Source organism: Furipterus horrens, unplaced genomic scaffold, assembly GCF_987537825.1.
Source record: "Furipterus horrens unplaced genomic scaffold, mFurHor1.1.pri manual_scaffold_5, whole genome shotgun sequence".
In the NCBI taxonomy this organism is placed as follows: domain Eukaryota; kingdom Metazoa; phylum Chordata; class Mammalia; order Chiroptera; family Furipteridae; genus Furipterus; species Furipterus horrens.
Genome location: NW_028327175.1, coordinates 140565806 through 140570891, shown reverse-complemented (window position 1 = coordinate 140570891; position 5086 = coordinate 140565806).

Below are 5086 nucleotides of genomic sequence, written 5' to 3'. Positions count from 1 at the left end.
GTCCTCCTCTTCCTGGCCTCAGAGATAAAGAAACACTCAGCAAATTACCCAGAGGTTTGGAGAAAGGGTGGATTTTATAAAACCCTGTTTTGGGTTTGGTTTGGCTTGGCTTTTTGGAGGAAGTAATTTTTTCTGATACTGAAAAAAGACTCCTTAGAAATTATGAAATTATCATAATATTTGTCTAGTCTTTGGACACATGTATCTGACTTTCCAGGGGAACGGAAACAACAGGTAAGGCCCCCTTCGTACTTAAAGCTATGACACTTTAAGAATGACCTGTCAGGGAGATCACTGCATCAGTTATATAAATATCTAACCACTATGCAGTACACCTGAAACTGATATAATATTGAATGTCAGTTGTAATTTAAAAATAAAAAAAAAAAAAAGTAAAGAACCCAATGAACACCAAAAGCACCAACACAGGTCATGCACGATATGAACAGAGCATAGCTAGGGGGTGAGTGATTTCTAAGACCATCTTACCCCACTATATCCAATCAGTATGAATTTGTTGATAGAAACATTTCAGTTTCAAGCTTTTCAATATTCCTGATGTTTACTTAGACTCAAGGAACAAAGAGAAAATTTCATTGTAGTCCGTAAAAGCAAACATGTCATTAGACCATCTCCGTTGCAGAGTTTCAAAGTAGCAAATACCATTCCTCTTTGAAAATCAAGGATGATTCCACGGCTTTCAGAGCCTAGAATCGAAACCAGAATGTAAAGAGAGCCTGAATTTATTTAACTTGCTCACTCATGTGTGACAGGTGCCTAGAAGGGTGCCCGCAAGAGAGTAGGCACTGAATGAAAGATGGTGAACGAAAGAGTTGGGGAAACAGAGTTCTCTAAGTCTGGTTCCATTCCTGCTTTGAGGGAACCAGGTAGGACCCTTATTCAAATGTATTCTACAGTTCCTTCTGCAAAATTTGCAACCTGAGCAAAATTACACTAAGACTGTTATAGTTGCTCTAGGATGTGTTGATTATAACACCAGCATTTAACCACTGGTTGAAAATAAAGGCCTTCGCACAACCGAAGTATGTACCTCAAACTCACAAAGTAATCTAGTGTAATGGCTAAAGATTTGGTTTTCAGAGTCATACCTAAATTCAGATCTGAAGTCCACCATTCACATTTCGAAGCTTTCTTGACCTGTTTCGTCATCTTTAAAATCAAGGTAATAACGCATACCAGAGTGGTTGTAAGAATTGTATTAGATAATATATCAAAAAGGCTAGCGGAGTGCCTGGTGCACAAGAAATGCCTAATAAATGGTTGGAAAGAGTGAAGTGGAAACATACTGAGTATTTATTCTTTCATTCTGAGGCTCATTCTCCATGTAATTTTTAAAAATCTTCACTTTGACCACTAAGTGCACATGAGTTAGACAATTACCAATTTTTCTTTCAGTCTGTTTGTGTCTCCCCCCATCCCACCCAGGTCATTGAACCTCTCAGAGAATTCTGATATCTTCTGGCAATGTGCTCAGGGAACCTTGGCAAGAGTGGGGCTCATCACTGTGGCATTTCCAAGAGTGCTATGCTTATGATGAGAATACATTTCACTAAAAAGAATTTATGTTGTTTCCAGAAATACTTGGCTTGCTGCTAGTCCAGGGGGCCACTTCTATGTTACTTTCAGGCTGCCTTTCCTAATAACTTCAATGCCAAAAGCCCTTGACTATCCCATACCCTGAAGATTCCAACCTAACATGTTATTTACACATGGAGAAGCCTCTTAAAACACTCTTGGTTCCAGTCACAAATTTTGTTTCCTGTACTGAATTTGACCTAGGCACAGAAAATATTTATGCTTTTTTGGTGACATGAGCTATAACATATAAAATACATGTGTTGCCTATAATAACCTTTAATTAGCTTAAAATTATTATTGCTGTCACTAGCAATGTGCTCCTAAGAGAAGCAGACTGTTAGGTCCAAGGAGGAAAAATGGGAAATGAAGCTGTATTTTTAGATTTATACAGTGTACCATAAGCTGGGCTATCTAACTACCCAGCATTTATGGAGCTTAACACGTGGCAAGCTCTGCGCTAAGCACTTTGATGAGCACACTCTCGCACTCCATCATCACACCTGCTCTTGACATGGATAAAACAGAGCCCTGTTTTCCAACTGGGCAAAGTGCAGCACAAAAGGGGTAACTTACTCAAGGTCCCTTATTTAAGAAGTGATGAGTTCAGAATTTAAACTCTAAAATCTGTCTCCAAAGTCTAATATTTCTCACACAACCACTGGATGTTGCCACAGCTAACTTAAGCAGACAGTAAAATCCTGACCTTCATCACTGGAGCAAGTAGGCGTGTAGGACCTAATTTTCTGACTCATACACAGCAACAGATACTATCACACAAAAGGAGACTTCATGGCCTCTCTATATCCATGAGATGAAGACGTACCCCAAATTCTCTGTTATATGAAGAATAAGCTGGACCTTGATCTCTCTAGAGGGCAACTGCTTCTAAATGAATTCTGAAATCCTGGCGTCTCCACTTACGATTGTGTTGTTTGCATCATGGTCTAATGTCAGGCCAACTGGTTACATGGACTAAGTTTCCCTCCCTCACTCATGAACTTCCCCTAGTTCCTGGCTTTTATTCCAAAACCTTTTCTGTGTATTTTCATAAATGGGTTTCATAATCATGAATATAAAGAGAATCATAGCAATGCCAGCTCCACCCCAGGGACTGGCTCCTGAAGGCATGCTTCAGACCCTTCACTTGCTTTTCAGACAAGAGTGGAAGTAATTGGACTGTACTAGTGCTATTTTTATGAAATTATTCTGAAGAACAGTCATTATGTTGGTAAAATTCTACCATATTCATCTCCATGGGTCTGCTAAATGAGGACAGCAGTTTGTGTAAAAGCAGTTGTAACCTTTTAAAAGCACCACACTTTACACAGTCGTTGGTTCCTTGCACATTTCAGTGGGCATTGCCTCAAAGGCCAAACTTAACAAAATATCCATCAGTAGCTCTAATTTAATAACAATTCTTCTCTATAATGTCCAGAACTATATGACATGTTCAGAAAAACTTATCAACACAACTTTGCACCATAAAAGCAGTATCATGATTGTCCTCTGTGGGATACATCAATTGGCAGGATATTTGTTTTTATGATGCTCAGAGTGGGAGGTGGACTGGAGCAGCATATGGTTTCCCAACAGAGCTCTTTGGTATCCTGAGATTTGCACTGGTTTAATGTAATCCTGTTCGTTCTGGTGAAATTCACATCATTTAAATAAATGGCCTCATCTCCCAAATGTGTGGATTAGACTAGAAGGTGTCTAAGGTCCTCCAGAAGCTTCTAGCTCTAGAGCAGCGGTTCTTAACCTGTGGGTTGTGACCCCTTTGGGGGTCGATGACCCTTTCACAGGGGTCGCCTAAGACCATCAGAAAACACATATATAATTACATATTGTTTTTCTGATTAATCACTATGCTTTAGTTATGGCTGGGGGTCACCACAACATGAGGAACTGTATTAAAGGGTTGTGGCATTAGGAAGGTTGAGAACCACTGCTCTAGAGGCTCCTTCGATGCCCCCAGCCCCCACACACATAGGTTTCCTCATTGTTCCCTTTCCCATTGCAAACACCACTGAAAGCAGAGATGACTATTCAGATGTCTGACTGTCAAACTCTAGGGCGTTGATGGGGCTGCATTCACTAGTAGGTGGGGTTGCTATGCCACTGGTGGAACGCGCACTTGAGAGTGGAATGCACTTGGAAGTGGCTCTGCTTTCCTGCTCTCATCCATGTAGCTGAAGTGGGAAGTGGGCCCCAGGCTTGTTTTCTGCACTGCTCTGCCCTCTCTTCTCTGCCGATAGCCAAGCCTGAGCCCCAGCTCAAGGTGCAACCCAGCCCACCTTGGACATTGGATTGGGAACCATTGCCTTCTTTCTTACAGTCTCTCTGTCCTTCTCCCTCTCTCTGTAGTTCCACTCCCCTGTGCTGGCAGGTATGATTAACTGAGTATAACCAGCTAGAGGAAAAAATGAATATGCTCATATAGTCAGCTTTACCAGGGTTCCGTAGACTAAAACCAAATCCAAATGTCAAACATGTAGCATTGCCAATTTGCTTTCTGGGTATTCCACATGGGCGCACCTTCCTGAAGAATGTCCTAGGGAGGATAAGAGTGGGGCCTAGGTGGGAGGCACAGGTTCTGAATTCCTTGACTCTAACATTCTATTGTTACTAATGATACCATACCAATGAGATGGTTTGGAGACCATTTGATTTCAAAAACAAATATAAACAACAATTTGATCAGAAGTTGGTTTATACCCTCACTGGCAGCAAAAATTTATTTGTCTGAATTAGTTCACATGAAGCCCAAATCTCTCTTTCTCAGAGTATCTTTCATATTTTCATTCTCTCTCTCTCTCTCTCTCTCTCTCTCTCTCTCTCTCACACACACACACACACACACACACACACACACACACACACATACACACACACACACGAATGACAGTGTGATCATGCAGGTACATCACTGCATCACACTGAGAAAGACTGAGTCTATTCCTTTAGAGACAAGCCATATAAACTAGGGAGACCTTCTGAAAATCCCAAAGAAGAAATATTATAACTGGTCCCAGGTTTTCCTGTCCACAGTCCACATACCTCCCCCCCCCAAATACAGAGCATCTGGCTTATACAGCCTAGAATTTTCCCACCCATTGAGAGCTGTGAACCTCAAACAAGTGACCACAATGATAGTAAGTTCTCAAGGACATAAGGACATATCCCCAGACTTGGAAAACCTGCAGGAAAGAGGCTGCTGCTGCCCACTCTGCCCCATCGAGCTCAGAGTGCCCTCTTCAGCAGCAAAGTCTAACCTGACTCCTTTCTGGCTTTTCCTTGAGGGCAGTGACTTATCAAAAATGAAATTTTGCAGGCCCTTAGCTTCCAAACCTTTCATGAGAACCCTATCATTTCGACACCATTGACTGGGGCCTAAATGCTACTTTGGGTAGAGAAGAGAAAAATAAAGCTGACAGAATATTTAGCAGCCACCTCCTCAGGCAGTTATGAAAACTCAGCTGAAAGGATT